This window comes from Monodelphis domestica, chromosome 6, assembly GCF_027887165.1.
Source record: "Monodelphis domestica isolate mMonDom1 chromosome 6, mMonDom1.pri, whole genome shotgun sequence".
NCBI classification, from domain to species: Eukaryota; Metazoa; Chordata; class Mammalia; order Didelphimorphia; family Didelphidae; genus Monodelphis; species Monodelphis domestica.
In genome coordinates this window covers 69965585-69988330 of record NC_077232.1, presented here as the reverse complement: position 1 = coordinate 69988330, position 22746 = coordinate 69965585, and the positions used below count along the sequence as shown (strand labels likewise).

Genomic DNA, 22746 nt, shown 5'->3' with positions numbered 1-22746 from the left:
ATTGTTTCTATGATTTATTCTTTAACTAACCAGTTGTGGAGAATCATATTGTTTAATTTCCAATTAATTTTTATTTACCTCTCCATGTACCCTTACTAATTATAATTTTCATTGCATTGTGATCTGAGAAGGTTGCATTTTATTATTTCTGCTCTTTTGCACTTGTTTGCAATGTTTTTATGCCTAATACATGGTCAATCTTTGTGAATGTACCATGTGCTGCTGAAAGAAGGTATATTCCTTTTTGTCCCTATTTTATTTTTCTCCACATCTCTACTAACTCTAATTTTTCTAAGATTTCATTACTTCTCTTACCACTTTCTTATTTATTTTTTGGTTTGATTTATCTAGTTTGATAGAGGAATGTTCAGATCTCCCATTAGTATAGTTTTCTGTCTATTTCATCCTTGAGGTCCACTAGTTTCTCCTTTAGAACTTGGAAGGGACAATGCAATGTCCCTGAACAATCTGCAGGGATCTAAAAAACATTATCCACAAGAAGAGGATAAACTGTGCGAGTAAAAACATCGAAGAAAAGCAACTGCTTGACTACAGGGGTTGAGGGGATATGACTGAGGAGAGACTCTAAATGAACACTCTAGAGCAAATACCAACAACACGGAAATGGGTTCGAGTCAAGAACAGATGTGATACCCAGTGGAATCATGTGCCAGCTATGGGAGAGGTGGTGGGGAGGGGGGTGAGGAAAAGAAAATTATTTTTGTTTAAACAAATAATGCTTGGAAATTACCAAATAAAATAATGTTTAAAAAAATTTAAAAAAACTTGATGTTATGCCATTTGGTGCATACATGTTGAGTACTGATATTTCCTCATTGTCTATACTGCCCCTTTATCAGGGTGTAATTACCTTCCCTATCTCTTTTAACTAGTTCATTTTTTACTTTGACTTTGTCAGATATACTGATTGTGACCTTCTGCCTTCTTTTTATCAGTTGATGCCCAATAGATTTGGCTCCATCCTCTTATTTTCACCCTATGTGTATCTACCTTCCTCATGTGTGTTTCTTGTAGACAGCATATAGTAGGGTTTGGGATTCTAATCCACTCTGCTATTTGCTTGAATTTTATGGGTGTTCATTCCATTCACATCAGAGTTATGATTACTAGCTGTGTATTTCCCAGCATTTTGATTTCTACTCCTGGTCCTGCCTTTTCTTCTTTCACTATTTCCTTCTACACCAATGTTTGTTTTTAATCAATTCCCCTAGTTCCCACCCTTATTTTACTTCCCTCTCTCCCTCCCTCCCTTCTTATTCCCCACCTTATTTTCCTTGCAGTCTTTCTAAAACTATCCCCCCACCCTCTCCCTCCCTTGTACTGCTTCCCTCCCCACCAGTCCATTTGTTACCCTTCTACTCCCCTATAGGGCGCAAATCTATTCTCTGCCCCAATGGATCACATTGTTCTTCCCTCTTGGGGTCAATTTCAATGCACATAAGAGTTGAGTATTTCCTATCTCCATCCTCTTTACCCTTCCAGTGCATTGATGTTCTCTCCCCTCCCACCATGAGCTTCTTTGTGACATATAAATTTATCCCCTTTTGTTTCTTTTCCCATTTCTTTTAGTATTAACCTCTTTTTAGTTCTAGTTATATACATATATATGTATATATACACATGTATATGCACTTATGCATACATATATCTATATGCCTATTTATGTCTTGTCATTTCATCCTATACAGTTTGTCACTGTTCCCTCTAAGTGTAATTCTTCTAGCTTCCCAGTTGATAATAACAATTTTAAGAGTTACCAATGACCTTTTTTCTTATAGGGATACATATCATTTTAACTTATTGAGTCTCTTTAAAAAAGGGTGGGTGGGTTTTGTTTTGTTTTATTTTTATTTTTTCCCTCTTTTTTAATTACCTTTTGATGATTCTCTTGAGTTCTGTGCTTGGGCATCAAATTTTCTGTTCAGGTCTGGTCTTTTCTTTACAAATTCTTGGAATTCTTCTATTTTGTTGAATAACCATACTTTCCCCTGTAGGAATATAGTCAGGTTTGCTGTGTAGTTGATTCTTGGTTGTAGACCTAGTTCCCTTGCTTTCCAGAAGATCATATTCCATGCCTTTTGGTCCTTCAGTGTAGATGTCACCAGATCCTGTGTTATCCTCACTGTGGTTCTGTGGTATCTGAATGACTTCTTCTTAGCAGCTGGTAATATTTTTTCTTTGGTCTGATAGTTCTTGAATTTGGCTATACAGTTGGGGATTAAGTACAGGAGGTGATCTGTGGATTCTTTCAAATCTCCACTTTTCCCTCTTGTTCTAGAATTTTGGGGCAGTTTTCTCATATAATTTCCTGTAGTATTGTGTCCAGGCTTTTTCTTTTGTTGTGGTCTTCTGGTAGACCAATGATTCTTAAACTGTCTCTCCTCAAATGATTTTCTAAATCCTCTGTTTTGTGAATGAGATGCTTCATATTTTCCTCAATTTTTTCATTCTTTTGGTTTTGTTTTATAGTGTCCTGCTGCCTTGTGAAGTCACTTAGTTGTTGTATTCTGGTTCTTAAAGACTGAATTTCATCCCTGGCTTTTTGGTCATCCTTCTCCTTCTGGTCTGATTTTCTTTGGAGGTCATCTTTCATTCTCTTTACCTCATCTCTCATCTCCTTTGCCTCATCTTTCGTCTTCTTTGTCTCATTTTTCATCTCCTTTGTCTCACTTTCAAGCTGGTTGATTTTGGCTTTCAAGACACTATTTTCTGTTTCCAGATGACTTATCTTAGTTTTTAAATTCTTTTTCCAATTGTCTTCAGCCTCTCTTAATTGTGTTTTGAATTGCATTTTGAGTTCTTCCAAAGCCTGTATCCACTTCGCTGGGATTTCTGTTTTATTGCTTGCCTCCTCCTCTGCTCTTGGTTTGTTGCCTGTACAGAAGCTGTAGATTGTAATTTCTTTCTTCTTTTTCTGTTGTTTGCTCATATTTACACCTTCTTTGCTCCCTGTATTTGTCTGTGCTCTTGCTCCTCTCATTTTTTTGGTTTTGGGGTTTTCTGTCAGTCTCCCCTCTTGGAGCTTTGACAGAAGATCTCTCAGTGCAGTCTATTGGGAAGGAGTGTTGGAGTTTGAGCTTCCCTGTTCTCTGGAAGCTTTTGATTGGATTAAAGTCCAGCAGTCTGTGTGGGAGGGGTGTTGGAACTTGGGCTTCCCTGAGCTCTGAAGACTTTTGATGGGATTAAGTTCAGCTGGGTTAGGCTGGATATGCCCTGAAGACAAAACCTCCTGGAAGGCTGGAGCAATATGGAGGGTCTTCACAGTTCTGACTAGGCTGCCAGCTCTATGCTCCCTCTCCAGCTCCCTCCCCGCCACCTGTGTTCGATGCTCTAAGCCTGGTACAACCCTACCTGCAAGGTACACCCTCCAGACCAGCGCCTTTGCCTGCCCAGAGGTTCCCACTGCCGCTGGAGGGTTTGAGCTCTAGGTGGGGGGAGGGGTCCTGGGACCCTCCTTCTGCCTTCCCCTTAAACCCGAGTTTTCTCGGATTCCAGCTTTTGGGGGGTGTACCTTTTGAATTGAGTCCAGCAGGAGGGTTCCTTGGCTCTGTCTTGTTGTTAGGTTTGATTTTCAGTCCCCTGAGAGCATTCAGATTGTAATTGGTAAGGAAGGGTTTAAGAGGTCTGAACTTCCACTGCTTCTAAGCCACCATCTTGACCTAGACTCCTATAATTTGATTTCTAATTGGCTGAAAGATTAGGGATTTTCCAAGGGTAAATTGGTGCACATGAAAGTGCAATTCCTTGAATTCAGAAAAAAGAGGTGTCTGATTCCTTCCTAATGTATGTATATAATCAAAGGAACACAGAAACAATAACCAATTGATTAGACAGAGCCAGTTTTCAGATAAGACATAGGAGTTGCTTGAGTTGTATGATCATGAAAAAACTACTTATTTCAATTTTAGGATCTGATTGTGTTTCTAGTCAGCATAACTTAAGACCTCAATCTCTAAAAAGCAGGTACAATTGGTCCAGTTTTCGAGCCCTTTGGGACTATTTAAACAATGCAATAAGGTTTTCTTCCAATTCCCACAATTGAATAAACTTTTATCACAAGACAGGAATTGGAACAAGCCCATCAATAGAAAGGGAAGTAAGCTAGCTCCAGAATTGAGTCAGTGTGGTCCACTCAGTTGTCACAACTAACTACGTATCCCAATCCCCTCAATTCCTCACAAGTGATACCTCAGGGTTGTTTTTGCTCTGCATTTCTCTAACAAATAATGATTCAGAGCATTTTTTCATATAACAATTGATAACTTTAGTTTTGTCTGAAAATTGTCAGTTCATATACTTTGGCCATTTATTATTTGGGAAAGGTCTCTTATTTTTATGAATTTGACTCAGTTCCTATGAAAATCTTAGCTATGCTGATCAAGACAATGATCTAGGAGCATCTGGGTAGCTCTATGAATTGAGAGCCAGGCCTAGAGATGGGAGGTCCTAGGTTCAAATCTGGCCTCAGACATTTCCCAGCTGTGTGACCCTGGGCAAGTCAATTAACCCCTATTGCCTAGCCCTTACCACTCTTCTGCCTTGAAACCAATACGCAGTACTGATTCTAAGACAGAAAGTAAGGGTTAAAAATAAAAAGACAATGACCCAAGACAATTCCAATGAGCTCATGATGAAAAATGTTGTCTATCTTCAGAAAGTGAACTATGTGAATATGGGATTAACTCTCCCCTGCCCACTTTTAGATTTAATCACCAGAAGCATATACACCCCACTTTACACTTGAGTGGGGGGAGGTCTATAACCCACATGTGCTAAAAGTGAGTGATAAATCAGAAATGACTGACTGCCCGCTGGGCAGTCCTAAGAAAATTCTAAGACTGTGATTGGTCCACATAAAGCAGAGGAAGGCACAGGAAGTGACACAAAGAAGCATCTTTAAAAGGAATTGTAACTGTGAGAGGGAATTCCTTGGAGTTCAGAGTTTGAATTCGAGTTGGAGTTCGAGTTGGAGGCTGGTGAAGGATTTGCTTCATGGACCTGAGACCCTGACATTGGTGAGGCAGCTCTTGGACCTTCCTTTAGGATACCAAATGGGTGAGTGCATACCAAGTGGGTGAGTGAAAAGGCTGACTCCTTTCCTGGCTTTCTGGAGGGACTAGCCTCTGGAGAGGCCCCATCTTGGAAAAGGTTTCATGGCTGGAGCCTTTGCTTTATTCATCACCAGGCCCTCCGCTGAGGATTAATTAACCCTGCCTGGGTTGAGCCAGGGGTCAGAGCAAAATACTTAGTATGTTAAATTCTATACTTACTCTATCCTCTTTCACATTTTCCTTTACTTTCATTCTTTCTCCTTTTGTAAATAAACTACCATAAAAAGTCATTCTGACTTGAATAATTAATTTCAGCAACCACATTTCTGATAAATTTAGTCCAACCTTTAATTTTTAACCCTTACAACCAATGACTTGTGAGTATAGACTGAGGGATATTTTTCCCACTTGCTTGAATTTTCTTGCTTTTTTTTTCATAACATGGCTAATATGGAAATGTATTTTGTATGACTTTATGTATCTAATTGATATTATATTGTTTGCTTTCTTTTTTTTTAAACCCTTACCTTCCATCTTGGAGTCAATACTGTGTATTGACTGACAACGCAGAAGAGGGTAAGGGCTAGGCAATGGGGGTCAAGTGACTTGCCCAGGGTCTATTGTTTGCTTTCTTAATGAGTGGAGGAGTACCTGGAGGGAGGGAGAAAATTTGAAACTCAAGATTTTAAAAACTAAATGTTAAAAAGAAAAATCTGAATGTTAAAAATGAATGAATAAATGAATGAATGAAGCATCCCAAAAGCATTGATCTTCACACCCTGTGGTAGCACCTGCTACTTCTCCTGCCTAATTCACATTAGAGGAACCCAAAGCAATTCAACTGTATTCAGCAAACCTTTGTTAAGTGCCTACTGTATAGGAGGCACGTTGTATAGGCAGTGTGGCTTAGTCGATTGAATTCTGGCCTTGGGTTTAAGAAGACTCTAGAGGTTCAATTCCCTTCTCTGACATTTATTAAGTATGTGACCCTGGGGGGAATTATTTATCTTCCAAATACCTCAGGGACTCCTTAGGGCTTACCAACTAATTTATCTTGCAGACTACCTCTAAAAGGAGTTTCTACAGCTTTCCCATACTTGTATTCACTCACACTGACAAATATCACTTTTCCTTCACATGCTCAGTTCTAAGTAAAGTACTGTGTTAGGCAGTGAAGACACAAAGAGGGAAAGAAGCCCATTCCTGCCCTTAGGGAGGTGAACATTTACTCCCTAGCGCAACAGGGGAAAGTTTTTAATGAGTCTCTTCTGTATGGCTAGCCCAGAGATGGAGCCTGGATGATCACAAGAGAAATATGACATGGGGTTAGTCCCTGGGCTCTGGAAGTTTACAAGCCCATTTTGGAGTCAAGATTCATAACCAGAAGAGTGAGCTAATAAAACAAAACAATAAGTGCCAAGTGAGTCATTTTTCTGGTTCCTTACTATTTATAACTCTCTTTGCCATTCATCCTCATTTCATCATCGCAGCAAACCTATGTGGGAGGCAGGAAAGGGATGACTGTCCCCAAAGAAGAAGAAACAGAGGCCCCAAATGCTACGCCCTCTTCCCTGGGCCCTGAGCCAATATAGGAAATGAGCAACAAGTTAAGAAGATGAGGGGGTAGCAGGGTGGCTCAGTGGATGGAGAGCCAGGCTGAGAGACAGGAGGTCCTTGGGTTCAATTCTGACCTCTGACACTTCCTAGCTGTGTGACCCTGGGCAAGTCACTTAACTCCCATTGTCCAGCCATTACCAGTCTTCTGCCTTGGAAACAATACATAGTTTTGATTTTAAGATGGAAGGTTAAAAAAAGAAGAGGAACTGATAGATAAAAAGAGCAGTGAAATTGCATTTCATATTTTAAAATATCCTGCCATGAGTAAGTCTGTGAGCCAGTAAGAGAAAATATGGTGCGATTATTGGCTTGAGAATCCACTAAAGGAGAAACAGAAGGAATATTCTGATGACTGTTTACTCAAGACTAGAGATGTCAAATATTTGGCCCAAAGACAACATGTGGACACCAATACTCCCCTATATGGCCTGAACCAGATTAAAATGTAATTGGGAGATATTTTAAATTAATAAAAAAAATACAATAAAATATAGATAATGTTACTATATTATTTTCTATGTCATTATGTACCCACAAAGATCCTTATGTATGGCTTAGTGGCCTTCTTTCTATTCTAGTTTGACACTGCTTTTTTTTTTTTAACCCTTACCTTCCATCTTGGAGTCAATACTGTGTATTGGCTCCAAGGCAGAAGAGTGGTAAGGGATAGGCAATGGGGGTCAAGTGACTTGCCCAGGGTCACACAGCTGGGAAGTGGCTGAAGCCAGATTTGAACCTAGGACCTCCCATCTCTAGGACTGGTTCTCAATCCACTGAGCTACCCAGCTGCCCCCTACACTGCTTTTTTTTTAAACCCTTACCTTCTGCCTTAGAACCAATATTATGTATTTGTATTGGTTCTAAGGCAGAAGAGTGATATGGTCTAGGCAATGGGGCTTAAGTGACTTGCCCAGGATCACACAGCTGGGAAGTGTCAGAGGTCAAATTTGAACCCAAGACCTCTTGTCTATCCACTGAGCCACCCAGCTGCCCCCTCAACACTGCTTTTGACCACCTAACCAGATAGTTATGGAAATGGATGTTTGAGTTCAAGAAGCAACATATACGAGGCATGGAATATAGTAGTGATGATTATAATAATAATAATAATAATAGCTACTATTTATATAGTATTCTAAGGTTCTACAAAAGACATATATTAAAGGCAGCTAGGTGGCACAGTTGATAGAGTGCCAGACTCAGAGTCAGGAAGGCTCATCTTCCTGAATTAAAATCTGGCCTCAGACTTCTTAGCTGTATGACCCTGGAAAAGTCACTTAACCCTGTCTGCCTTGGTTTCCTGATCTGTAAAATTAACAGGAGAAGGAAATGGCAAATCACTCCAGTATTTTTGCCAATAAAACCCCAAATGAAACAACTGAACAATTACATATGTTACCTCATTTGGTCCTCACAGCAGCCTTGAGCCAGAGGTGCTCTATGTATCCTGATTTTACTGATGAGGTTACTATTCTTGAGCCACAGAGAGTTTAAGTGATTTGTCCAGCGTCACACAGCTAAGGGAGTGTCTGAGGCAGAATACAAATTTAGATCTAGGAAGAAACTCTGAGTCCTGAGCTCTATCCACCACACCACCTCATTGCCTAGTGATGAAAATCTTCCTCCATTTTTTTGGACTACTGAATCTCTGTCTCTGCCAAAAGCAGGGAAACTAATAAATTCTTGACTTGCTTTAATGACTATTTAATTCTTTTCTCTGAGGATATAAATGTAAACACACACAAACAAAAAGAGGAATTCCAGAAAACATTTCAACAAAACAAATGTGATTCTGATGAATTGTACATGGAACCAAACCCTTTTGTAATTTAGCAATTACTTTTTAAAAAAGGAGCTCAGCAGAGCAGCGAGACCTGGGTTCAAGCTGGGATGTAGATACGGAGTGTATGACCCCAAGGAAATCACTTAGCATCTCAGAGCTCTATAAATTGTATAAATCTAGACGTTGGAGAGAAAATGTCAACCTCCATTGAGAGAGGGAGTTTCCTGATCTGGGTGTTCTCTATATCATTAAAGTAAAAAGTCCAGTCTCTCTCCCCTAACAGAAAAGGAAAGCTTTAACTGTAATAATCCCCTTTGTGTTTTATCAGAGTTTTGTTGCAGCTTAATGGCAGCTTCATTTTTGTAGATGTGGACAGTTTCTATTCATAAAAGTCTTCTCAAATTTCTTTGAATTCTTATTTATTGTTGGTTTTTATGTAATTATATCCCAATGTATCACATGCTGTAGTTTAGCATCTTTTTGCCAATCAATGGGAACATAGTTCCTTTCAACTTTTTTTGCTATTACAAATAGTGGTATTAATGTATAAATGATGATTTTTTTTCCCTCCAGGCAACAAAATCCTAAGAGTAAACATTTTGTATTAGAATGAGAAAAACTATGTACAATATTTATAACTTTTAGACATCATATTCTTCAAAGGATAAAGGGAGTCATGTTGATTCTGGACTTGATTCTGAGCAACAGAATTGTTAACAATTATCTCCATAAAAATTCTCAAGCTGGGGGCAGCTGGATAGCTCAGTGGATTAAGAGTCAGACTAGAGATGAGAGGTCCTAGGTTCAAATCTGGCCTCAGACACTTCCCAGTTGTGTGACCCTGGGCAAGTCACTTGACCCCCATTGCCTAGCCCTTACCACTCTTCTGCCTTGGAACCAATACACAGTACTGATTCCAAGACAAAAGGTAAGGGTTTAAAAAAAAATTATCAGGCTCCATTACTCTTTCCTAAATTCTTCTGACATTCTACATATATACTGAATATGTTATGCATACTTAGAAAAGCACTCTGGAACTTTTGTTGTACATTTTCAAATGAACAGATATTAAAATGTTACTAGTTGAAATGTTCCTACTTTAACTAGAAATAAGAACTATCTCTTCTTCCTTCTACTTCTCTCCGTAAAGGGGCCTTGCTTCAGGGTATACTATTAGAATTCCCAAAGGAAAATAAAACATGGCAAATGTTATACCTGGTTCAGGAAAAATTCTAAAAGGCAATGAAAAGAAAACCAAAAGAAGGGATACTTAGCCCAGTTCAGTTGTCTTGGAGACTTGAAGTACTTCGCCTTTTTGTGGCTGTAAGGCTCCTTCTTCTATGGACTCCTCTTTCAGGTTGCAGGCTGCTGAAAAATAAGTGTCTGGGATATCGTTCGGATTCCAGGGATTTGAATTGTAATGGGTAAAATTATGGTTGGACTGAATATTTAAGAGTATGGTAGCCAGGAATTAATTACTTAATTCCAAATGAATTACTCAAGTCAGAATGACTTTTATGGTAGTTTATTTACAAATATAGAGAGTGAAAGTAAGGAAAATGAGAGAGAGAGAGAGAGAAGAGAGAGAGAGAAGAGAGAGAGAGAGAGAGAGAGAGAGAGAGAGAGAGAGAGAGAGAGAGAGAGAGAGGGAGAGAGAGAGGGAGGGAGGGAGGGAGGGAGGGAAAGGAGAGAGAGAGAGAGAGAGAGAGAAAGAGAGAGAGAGAGAGAGAGAGAGAGAGAGAGAGAGAGAGAGAGAGAGAGAAGAGAGAGAGAGAGAGAGAGAGGAGAGAGAGAGAGAGAGAGAGAGAGGGAGGGAAGGAGGAGGGAGAGAGAGAGGAGAGAGAGAGAGAGAGAGAGAGAGAGAGAGAGAGAGAGAGAAGAGAGAGAGAGAGGAGAGAGAGAGAGAGAGAGAACTGTGCCAGCCTAGTCTGAACCAAGAAGGGCTTCAGAGGTCCCAGAAAAGGAGGTCACAGCGGTTAATTAAACAAGTTTTCTAGCCACAAGGCCTCCCAAGACTAGGGGCCTCTCCAGAAAAGCCAAGGAAAAGAAGTCAGCCTTTTCACTCGCCCACATGTCAATCCAAAGGGAAGCAGTATGAGGTCTCAAACCTGAGCTCCTCCAAGGCCAACTTCAAAGGGGAAGACCCTTTCACAGGAAGTTATTGGACTGGAACTGGAACTCAATGGGTTCCTGTGGTCTGGAGTCTATTGAGGGGGTTTAGGCAGGCAGAACTTCTAATCTAATAAGGGCTTCCTATAATGTCAACCTAGAAAAACACAGAACCACTAGTCAGCAAAACGAAACCTTTAATCAGGAAAGAGACAGGTCCTTAAACATTGCCAGCCACAGAGAGTCCAGCATTAAATATCCCACAGAGGTCAAACCCTGGGGGCTCTGGGGACAAGGTCTCTGAGAGAATCACTGCCAAAGATGATCTCAAAGAACAATAGAATTTAGGGGCTTATATAACCTTTGGGGATCTAAGGTCAGGGAAGTATGATTGATTGGGCTTTTCCATATTTCAAAGGAAATGAGAATCCACTAATCCCACCTACACTGGGTCAATAAGGTCTATTGTTCAATCTGAAACAAAGTCAGTCTGGGATTCCCCGTAAGGCATTTTCCAAAGAGGGGGCAAAATTGGGGTTCCTAGATTTCAAGTTGACAGTACATAGTCTTTATAAATTATGATTATCTTGACCCCAACTTTTGATTGCATAGATGACTTTCAGGTCCCAGAGAAAGGCTCTATCTCCCACTCAAAGTTTTAGGGGTATACCCATGAGGAGTTAGAAAAAGCTACTGTGGATCAATGGTTACAGCACCTTAGTTTTAATCCAGTTTCAGGACACATCCTAGCTAAGTGACCCTGGGCAAGTCACTTAACCCCTAATTGCCTGACGAAAAGATCCATTGAATCCACTGGAGAAGAAATGGCAAACTGTTCCAGTATCTTTGCCAACCTCATGGATAGCTGTCATCCAGAGTTACAGAGAGTCAGATACAGCTGAACAATATCAAATGAGGAGTTGGGAGTAACGTTCTAATGCCATTTACTCAAGCCCCAAACAGTGTCTTTTCCATAATTAGCAGCTGCAACTAGTCTTAATAGCTTTTAGAAAGTATAGCAAAAATAGGTGATAGAAATCATTCCCCAAAAGTCTTTAACATACTCCCACAAAGACATACCGAGTCCAGGGGGAAATGGGTTCAAACTTAGAAAGCGCATGTGACAAAAGTTGCTGGAGATCCTTTTCTTCCATTCTTGAGGTGCCCAAGAAGCTCTTCTTAGACTTGGTTGTCAACTGTATTTGGGGAATCCAAGTGTACCCCTATCCCTTGGGAACTCAACTTGAGGGAAGTCCTGGACTGACCTGCCTCTAGCTAAATAATAAACTGTAAAGTATTTAGTGATCCCAGTTTAGTGCCATTAGTAGACATACTCAAATCTTAAATACCCTTTTTGTCTTAGAATTTTCTCTCAGGGGCAGCTGAGTAGCTCAGTGGATTGAGAACCAGGCTTAGAGATGGGAGGTCCTAGTTTCAAATCTGGCCTCAGACCTTCCCAGCTGTGGTTACCCTGGTCAAGTCACTTGACCCCCATTGCCTAGCCCTTACCACTCTTCTGCCTTGGAGCTTGGAGCCAATACACAATATTGACTCCAAGATGGAAGGTAAGGGTTTAAAAAAAAAAAAAAGAGGGGCAGCTGGTTAGCTCAGTGGATTGAGAGCTAGCCCTAGAGACTGGAGGTCCTAGGTTCAAATCTGGCCTCAGATACTTCCCAGCTGTGTGACCCTGAGCAAGTCACTTGACCCCCATTGCCTACCCTTACCACTCTTCTGCCTTGGAGCCAATACACAGTATTGACTCCAAGACAGAAGGTAAGGGTTTAAAAAAAAAAAAGAAATTTCTCTCATTGTATCACAGTTCTCTCCCAGGTAGCCCAGCCCTTGGCTGGACTCTTTCTTTAGTATCCATTGTAAAGCATCAGCCTCTCCCTGATAATCCTGTCTTGGATTTCTCATTTCCCTGTAGCCATTGTATAAGTCAGTCAATCATACATCTCTGTCTATAGTTCCCCAAAAGGTAGATAAGATCTCTATGTTCGGTTGTTCTTTGGAAAATCATCTTTGGCGGTGATTCTCTCAGAGACACTGTCCCCTGAGCCCCAGAGTTTTGACTGGGTGGTATTTAGTGCTTGTTTTTGTATGGCAGCTGATTATTAAGGACTTATCTCTTATCCCTATTTAAGATTTGATTTTGTGGACTACTTTAGTGGTTCTGTGTTTTTCCAAGTTGACGGGTATAATTTCTTTGTTGGGCTTCTGATGGAGTCACAAACTTAAGTCCAGATGGAAGCACTGATTTAGGGTTCGATGCTAGGGTGTTGATGGGAAGCCTAACATCCCCTGGGGCCAGCTAAAGGGAATGGGGGGGGGGGAGGAAACCCAAAATCAAAGCTGAAGCTTTTTTTCTCTCTCTCCCACCAACCTACTTCCATAGTTACTTCTCAGTGGGTTTAGCTAGAATGTTCTGCACTTTCCAGTTTGGAACTGTCCAGTTTCAACTACTTGATGTTTTTATACAGAACTCAAAGGTGTGATGAAATAAAGCCTTTGGGCCCTTGGAGCAGACTTCCTTTCTGGCCTCAGTTGCACCTCATCTAATGGCTTTCTCACTTGGCCTAACACCTGTAATTGATTGAGAGTGTTCTCACCTACTTAAGGTATCAAGGCTAAAATGGGGCGAGGTGGTTTCAACCCCATCCTTATAAATGAAACACTGCTTTAGGAAGGAGAAAAGATTAGAAACAGACCAATTTATTTTATATTTTGTAATAGATAAGGAGGGGGAAACTGCATATGGTTTAAAGTTTACCATCCTTGGGAAGGGTGAATTACAAAATTCAGGGAAAAAAAAAAGTCCTGATAGAGGAGTCATTTCAGGATGAGTAAGATGTTCTCAGAAACAAAATTCTGGTGACATTCACTTCATTAGCTCACTTCACTCCTGGCTCCACTCCTGACTCTGGACTTTTCCACATCCACATCCACCCACTTCTTACCCTAGCGAAGCCTTTGCCCCTGCAGTTGGCCCTGTCTTCCCACTGGTGAGTTCTTGCCTGGAACCTCGGATTGAGGAAATGGCCCAGGCCAGACATTCTCTCTCCTTTTCTGGCTCCACTCCTCACTCTCCCAACTTTTCCACCTCCTCCCTGGTGACCTTTTTATCCTGGAAATGCTTCTGCCGGTGCAGCTGGCCCCTCTTCCCATTCATGAATTCCTGCCTGGACCCTCAGATTAAAGAAATGACTGAGGCCAAACAGTATCTCCTCTCCTGGCTCTTTCCCTGAGTCTCCCAACTTTTCCACCATCTTCCCCTCCTCCAACTCCTGCTTTTCAGCTTCTTCTTATGCGTCTTTCCCCATTAGACTGTAGGTTCCTTTCTTTTTGTCTGTAGTTATATTTCTGTCTATCTATCCATCTATCTAATACAAACTTGAACAGTTCTGATTCAGTAGAAAACAGGGGAATCATCCACATCAGATGCATGGGGAACTCACTGATACATGTTTTCAGAATCTTGTAAAGATGGCGGAAGCAAGGTCAAGTTAAGTAAAAGTGGATATAAAAGAGTGACAAATTTCTGTAATGTGAGTGTCAGGAATATTAAACCTCAGAATGGTCAACAGTGAACAATGTTTGCTAAGGAACACCACAATATCATTTTGTTTGAATGTTTATTTATTTTAGCTAAGTTAGAAACAAGAATATGATCAAAGAAGTAATAGGGTGACTTGAGATAGATGATTCTTCACAGAAAAGATCAAGAAGATAGAATTATTTCATTCCTTTCTGATTTCTGTTTTCTCAGCCTGAGACTAGACAGTATAGACCAAAAATGGTTGAAAATTTTAGAACCTAAAAGAAATAAAGATATGAGAAAAAGGTACGTGGTTGGCCTACATGAGACTAGACCAATTGGGATGGGACATCCAGGGGTATTGAAAGAACTATGTGATGTGATTGTTGAACCATTAGTGATGATTTTAGGAAAAATCTTAGAGATAGAAAAAGTGCCACAGAATTATAAGTGAGCAAACATTTTCCTGATTTTCAAAAAGGAAAAAAAAAAGGACAACGGTGAAGTCTTCAAACTGTAGATGGTTGATCATGGTGTTATAATGAAAAGATGAGGGTTTTTACCCCTACCCTAATTAGTGTAAACACCAAAGGTTCAGACTTCTCCATTGAGTCAATCAATCATGAAAGCTGCAAACTAAATCCTAAATCAGTTTGAAGAGTGAAGCTTTGTCATTGGATAATGACAGATGATTCCACACAGAAAATACCTTGTGATTAGCTAAGTGAATTGGAAATACTTCTAAGCCAGTTTGGAATCATTCCTTCCAGGAGCAGTAAGTAGAGCAGTGGTGGAATGCAGAACTTGCCTAAAGAGGAATTTGCTTTTGGTGGGGGAGGGAAGGTTGAGTTTCCTTCTCTCCCCCCACAACCCACCATCCCAAGTGGGGACTTATAAATTTCACAAGATCAGAAGATATGTAGTTCCCATTTGTACTGAAATCAGTGGCTGTTAAGTGATAATTAGTGACAAAGGAATGGCAGCGTAAAGACTCTATTAGCACATTGACCCTTATAGCTGAGCAGAGGGCTACACCTAAAGGAAACTTTAGGGAAGCTAGGTGGCTCAGTGGATTTAGAGCCAGGCCTAGGTTCAAATCTGACCTCAGACACTTCCCAGCTGTGTGACCCTGGGCAAGTCACTTAACCCCCACTGCCTAGCCCTTACCACACTTCTGCCTTGGAACCAATACATAATATTTATTCTAAGGCAGAAGGTAAGGATTATTTTTTTAATTTTTTTTAAAAAGGAGACTTTATTAGGACTCTTCAAAGGGAAAAAAAAAAAGAACTTCCAGGGACCAAGAACTATGAGCTTACCCTTTGACTGTATGTGCTTATACTCTCCATGGGAACTTTCTATTTGCAAGGGGAGTATGAGCCCCTAGAATGGGGAGATATTTCTGTAACAACTTGCTATAGCTTCTTAGAAAATACCCATTCTAAAAGCTCATTGAGTCTGGGTGCTAATCAGTGGGAAATGCCAGATTGGGGCTGCTAGAACTAGTATTAGAAACTCCAGGCCTGTAGCATTATCCCTAGAATCCTGAGAAGAGAAATAATTAGCCACCCTCTTGGGACCAGGGCCACCAAAGCATGTGAGAATTGAGGGATCCCTCCGTGGGGGGAGGGCTATACTGTGGAGGCTTCTTGCAAGATAAATTTTGAGTTCTTCAAATTCACAAGGACATACTAGAAAGGATTCTCCATCCAGGACTCTTGATTCTTGGATATCCTAGATCCACTAGATAAAAATTGGTATTTTGCTTTTTTATTTTGGACTGTGTTTTCCAGTGACTTTTCCTTACAAATTATACCAGCTTCTTAGTGATAACCTTTGCTTATTTGAATGCTTAAGTACTCAGATCTGTTCAATTACTGTACCCTTAGGCATAGTGAAGTGATGAGCCATATAAATTTTTAGGTTCCCTAATACCATTGTTTAAACAGTTTGCCCAGAGCACACTATTATAGTTCAAATATTCAGTTTAGTTTTTTTCCCCATTTGAATAAGTTTATTTAGTCAATTTAGAACATTATTTCTTGGTTACAATAATCACATTATTTCCCTCCCTCCCCTCCACCCACCCTTCCTGCAGCCAACACACAATTTCATTGGGTATTACATGTGTTCTTGATTAGAACCTATTTCCTTGTTGGTGTTTGCATTAGGATGATCATTTAGAGTCTACATCCCCAGCCATATCCCTTTGACCCATGTATTCAAGCAGTTTCCCTTCTTCGGTGTTTTTACTCCCACAGTGTTTCCTCTGGATGTGGATAGCATCCTTTCTCACAAGTCCCTCGGAATTGTCCTGGATCGTTGCATTACTGCTAGTAGAGAAGACCATTACATTTGATTATACCACAGTTTATCAAACTCTGTATACAATGTTCTCCTGGTTCTGCTCCTTTCACTCTGCATCAATTCCTGGAGGTCTTTCCAGTTCACATGGAATTCTTCCAGTTTATTATTCCTTTGAGCTCAATAGTATTCCATTACCAACAGATACCACAATTTGTTCAGCCATTCCCCATTTGAAGGGCATCCCCTCATTTTCCAAGTTTTGGCCACCACAAAGAGCACAGCTATGAATATTCTTGTACAAGCCTTTTTTCTTAATATCTCTTTGGGGTACAGACGCAGCAGCGCTATGGCTGGATCAAAGGGCAGACAGTCTTTTATCACCCTTTGGGCATAGTTCCAAATTGCCCTCCAGAATGGTTGGATTAATTCACAACTCCACCAGCAATGAATTAATGTCCCAACTTTGCCACATCCCCTCCAGCATTCATTACTTTCTGTTGCTATCATGTTAGCCAATCTGCTAGGTGTGAGGTGATACCTCAGAGTTGTTTTGATTTGCATCTCTCTGATTATAAGAGATGTAGAGCACTTTTTCATGTGCTTATTAATAGTTTTGATTTCTTTGGCTGAAAACTGCCTATTCATGTCCCTTGTCCATTTATCAATTGGAGAATGGCTTGATTTTTTGTACAACTGGTTTAGCTCTTTATAAATTTGAGTAATTAGACCTTTAAAAATATGGAATGCTTCACGAATTTGTGTGTAGTCCTTGCACAGGGGCCATGCTAATCTTCTCTGTATCGTTCCAATTTTAGTATCTGTGCTGCTGAAGCAAGCACTCAGTTTAGTTTTTAAAATCTTTTTACTTGTAAACAGCCTCACACTGGCTTCCTTATTGAGAAATGAGTTCAGATACCTAGTCTGAGATTTTTACTAGCTGCAGGTCCATAGAATACGATTTTCTAGCTGTCTTAGAAATCTCAGGTGCTCAACCTCAAATGTTTAATCCCATTTTGAGAACTCTGCATCTCCTTGAGGTTTTTCTGAGTTTCTTTACTTTTTAAATGAACTTATTTGTACTAGTGAGGGGTAAGGTAAGAATTCTATTTGAATTATCCTGATACTTTGTCTGAAATCCTTTGGGAACATTGGGGTTGCCTTGGGGTAACCAAATTTAAAACAAATTTTGTCTAAATCTCCAGTGAGGATGGCCTTATGTGTGAACAGAATCACTGAAAACATTTAGGTATGTTTTGAATGGAAAAAGGCAAGCCCTAGTTGGATCATCCTCTGTGCTAAGGAAAATCATGGAAACATTTTTACCTAAAACAATTTGGTTTCTCAGCTAAGGGTTAGAGATTGACTTCTGGTCAGTCCCAGGTCCCTAATACTTTCTGGAAGTTCCATAGGGATCAGACCTCTCCTCTAATAAGGAGGCTTGATTTTTTTTTCTTTATTGCTTTTAGATTGGGGAAGGCTTTTGAAAGCACACACACAAAAAAAAAAAAACAGAAACCCATGAGAATTTTGTAAAATTATGTTTGCTTAGTTGCATCACAGTGTATTTGAAGTATGCAAGAATGTTCAGAGTTGACAGGGTTACTTACATGCTGTAAGGAATTTAATTAAGAGTTTGACTAAGTATGTGAGAATTCTAAAATATTATGGTGGCTGCCAATTTAAAATATTATAGCTCAAGTCAAAATGACTTTTAATAGCTTTTATTTACAAAAAGGGTGGAAAGAGTGAAAGTAGAGAAATACAAAAAGAAGGTATAGAAGATGTCTACCCTATCACACTAAATATTGCTCCTTGGGCAAGGCTTGTTAACCCTCTGAGGACCTGGGAGCTCCACCCACAAGGCTTCTCCAAGAAGGAAAGGCCTCTCCGAAACTAATCTCTCTCCAGATGCCAGGAAAGGAAAGCCAGCTACTCACTCTCCCAAGAAGCAGTCCCAGGTAAGATCCTTCAAACTCCAGATTCAGGTCTAAGAAGAATGCTATCTCCAGAAGACTACTTGCATAAGACTCCCTCCAGTCAAAGAAGTTCAGGGCCTTTATAGTGGCTTCTTGTCCCTTCCCCTCTTCAGAGAGGTATGAATCTTAAAAACTACTCATACTGTACTTTAGAAGATTTGATTTAGCTATTTTCTTAATTTAACAATGGAGATACTTGGTCTAACAGAATTAGGAATGTATTGGGAACTTTTAAAATTACTCCACCCTAATTAGACATACTTGAGGGGAAGATAAAGTTGTAAACTCCTGATTGAACAATGAAGGTACTTAACTCATGCCTTATAGTGAAGCTAGAACCTTAAGCTAGGTCTATTTTTAGATCTAATACAAAAAGGTGTTAAGTACCTGTAAAGGTTAAATTAATCACAAAAAGGTCAAGTAACTCACAAAAGGCAAGCTTAACAAAGAAGTGTGAAGTACTCAGAAGATATAATCTAACCAGAGAAGGTGAGAACTAAGAATGGGCAGTCCTGGAAAAAAAGCATCTACTATGATTGGTAGACGTGAAAATTTAGGGGAGGTGACATGAGAAAATTCTCTTTAAAAGGAGGCAAAAAAGTCAGTTCAGGGTCTGTGAACTCAGTTCAGGAGATTGAGTTCAGTGGGGGACTGGAGCTTCCTTGGAGACAATCTCGTGGTGAGTGATAAGACTGACTCCCTTATCCTTAGACTCAGGGAGGCCACTTTGACCAAGGCCTTTAACTACTGCCTGGCTCAGCCTGAGCCAGAGTAGTTTAAATTAATTCATATTCTCTCTCTCTCTCTCTCTCTCTCTCTCTCTCTCTCTCTCTCTCTCTCTCTCTCTCTCTCTCTCTCTCTCTCTCTCTCCCTCCCTCCCTCTTTTTTCCCCTTAATTCCTTCTCTATTAATTAAAATCTCCATAATTCCCAGCTGACTTGGGTATTTTATTTTTGGGGAATTTTCCCTGGTGACCAATCGTTTAGATTTAAGTCAAAACACCAAAATTATCTTTACAGGGGCCAATCACAGCTTCCAAATTGCCTAACATTACCCCAGAGGCCAGTGTCTGTAGGATCCACTTCTCACCTCTGTAGGTGTTAACTCTTATCATAGACCTCTGGAGGTGTCAACCTTTTATCATAGGCTTCTGAAGGTATCAACTTTTATCATAGGATTCACAAGTTTCTGACTGATTGACTTATCACCCACTTTAGCAAATGACTTGCATACACTCTTACTTAGTGTTAAGTAGGGGTGCTTTGAGTTCTGGAGTTATCACTCATTTTAACAAGTGACTTGCAAATTCTCTTACTTCTTCAAGTAAGTGACTTGTGAATTCTCTTTCTTGATGGCTTACAAAGTGTTAACTCAAAATAGACAAAGAGAATAAAGAATTCCCTTTCACAATGCCCTGGATCAAAGGAATGCTAAAGACTGAGAATACATAGATTTCAGAAAGGGAGTTAACAAAATCTTAATTGACATTCTTATGAGAAAAGATAGGAAAATGTGGGAGAGATCACAACATAATTTAGGATATTCAACATTGGACCCAAAGAGTAACCATTAATGAATTTATTTTAACCTAGAGGAAGATCCCAAGGGATCTGTTTTTGACCTTATGCTGTTTGACATTTTTATCAGTGACTTGGACAGAGGTATAAATTGGTAGGCTTACCAAACTGGCAAATGACATAAAAATGGAAGAGAGAGCTAACATGTCAAAAGACCAGGTACAAAATGGTCTTAATGCTCTAGAAAAATGAGCAAAATTTATCAAGACCAAATGGAATAGGAATAAAAATAAAATTATTCACTAGTTTTACAGATGGTAAAAATTATACATAAGTTTTACCAAATCAACCTTTATAAGTAAAAGATGGGATAGACTGGAAGGACAAGTTTGTTTGAAAAAAAGATCACAGGTTTTAGAGGATTACCAGTCCAGTGCAAATCAATGTGACAAAATAGACAAAAAAGCTGACGTGAAATTAAGATGTGATAATGACAGCATGGTGTCCAGAAAAAAGGAAATGGTCATCCTTGATACTCCATTCACTTAATACTTCATAGTGTCATTTCTGAGTTTAGGAAACTGAGTTTCACAGTTTCGGAAGGATGTTGACAGACCAGAGAAGGGTTATTACCAGGGTAATGAGATGGCATCTTAAGAAAATCACTGAAGGAAATGGAGTTGTCTAAGCTGGAGACAATGGGGTAAAGTATAAAAGCAGTTTGCAGGGATGGGAAAAGCAGTCACATGGAAAAGGAATTCCTGCTTGGAGCAGATGGAGCAGTGGGCAGAAGTTTCAGAGAAGCAGATTTCAACTCAACTTAAAGAAAAACTTCTTAACAATTAAAGCTGTCCAAAAGTAGAACTGGCAGCCTCGGAGGGGTAGTGAATTTCCTATCAATAGAAATTTTTGGATAGAGGCAAGATGACTGCTTCTTGGGAAGTATGTAGAGGAGATTCCAGTGTTGGCACGAGTTAAATTGCATGACTTCTGAAATTCTGTGATTCTTAAAAAAAAAAAAAAAACTTACCTTCTATCTTAAAATCAATACTGTGTATTGGTTCCAAGGCAGAAGAGCAGTAAGGGCTAGGCAATAGGGGTGAAGTGACTTGCCCAAGGTCCCACAGCTCAGGACCTGTCTGAGATCATATTTGAAGACAGGACCACCCATCTCCAGACCTGGCCCTCTATCTACTGAGCCATGTAGTTGTCTCCCAATTCTGAGATTCTTTAATACAATCCCTTCAAGAATAATTTGGGGCAGGGGTGAAAACAGCTGCCTCCCAGTACAAGTGACAGTGGCATCAAGTGTGGGGAACACAATAGCCGCCTGCGGAGAGCCTGTCATTGAATGTCACTCAGAGTGCTACAACTGGTTATCTCGTGGGAGCGCAGGTGATGTACACACCCACAGACCTCCTGCTGACATCAGCACCCTGCTTCCCTAGCAGCTGTCGTGTTCAGATTTGGAGTGTCTCCACTGGGATGTATGCTGGGATGATGTTGTGGGGGGGAATCATGGTCCTGTGCTGTATTGTAAAAGAGGGATGGGAGTCAGAGGCTACCCCCTTTCTATTTACAGATGATGATGTGGTATGGTGAAAAGGGCACTAGATTTATAGTCACAGGATCTGGGTTCAAATCCCAAGTCTGCTTTTTATTACCCAAAATCTGATTTGGGCAAGTCACTTAACTTGTATAAGTTTGGGTTTCCTTATCTGTAAAATGATGAGAGGCTTAGACTGGATGACTTCTAAGGTCTCTTCTAGCTCTAAATCTGAGATTTTAGGAGACAGAGAAGTCCCTGATTCTCATATTAACCCCAAATTTCTGCTCTGTGCTGGCACAGTTCCCTAAGTGTGATGCTGGGTGCACTGCCATTTACAGGCAATTGTTTGCCCCAAACATAACGATGCTGCTGGTGGTATATTGCAGCACAGCTAAACCAAATTCAAGAGAAGTAGACAGGTAGGGCTGGCCTCATTTACCTGGGCATAAAAGCCCACAGGAAACTAAGCAAATTGTCTTGGAGTCTCTGCTAAGCTCCAACCCAGCCTCATTTTCCTAGTTGTCTGCCCGGTCCCTAGTATTTCACCTTCTAATTTTGTTGATTCTAACTCCTGGTCTCTCCTTTATGGCTCCTCACCTTTTAACACTCTGGCAGTCACAACTCTGCTGTGTGTGACTAGTCTAATGCTTCTAGTCCTCCCCTAGAAAAGAACTAAACAAGCTCAACTCTCTTCCCAGCTACCCTAGTGGGTAACCCTTAGAGCACCAGTCCATGGTGCATCCAGGAGTATAGTGGAAATCTATTATGGGATAAATGGAATGAGGGTCAGGAAGAAAATGGCAGCAGCCTATGGAGGGAGAGCAGAGAGAGCATCATGGTCTCATCTCCAATCCTTCTTTAAAGAACAAAGCCCCTGCCCTCAGCCAGACCATGGTAGAGTTGAAGCTAGTGAGTTTTAACTACTTCAATCTCCCCTCAGTGATGTTCTTATTCTTTCCCATGGCAAGAGTAATAGTTTTCTTTTTCTCTTGTTCCCCCATCTTCATCCCCATCAACATGGCCTTATTTGGAACCACTGCCTGCCACTATTTCTTGCCCTCTAGAAACCTAAACCCGGAATTATGCTTAAAGGTACAGTCTTGTCTTTCTCAGAATGGGATTTAGCACCATCAAATTGCTCAGGCTTTTATCAAGTTGGAATTCAGATGCCAGGACAATGCAGTCTTCATACTAAGGGATAAGTTGGACAGATGGAGAAAGTCCCCAGATCTGTCATTGTGATCGTCATCATTACCACCATGATTATGAATATTAGTGTCA

General features: G+C 40.3%; 1 protein-coding gene and 1 non-coding gene across 3 annotated transcripts in view; one reads left to right on the top strand and one right to left on the bottom strand.

Annotated features, from left to right (window-relative positions):
* Positions 1-22746, top strand: part of PTPN5 (protein tyrosine phosphatase non-receptor type 5) — a 129163-nt gene that overhangs the window by 54031 nt on the left and 52386 nt on the right. The gene's annotated exons all lie outside the window — the stretch shown is intronic.
* Positions 17156-17262, bottom strand: LOC130455316 (U6 spliceosomal RNA). Its single transcript, XR_008913230.1, has one exon. It is a non-coding gene; the product is annotated as a U6 spliceosomal RNA (small nuclear RNA).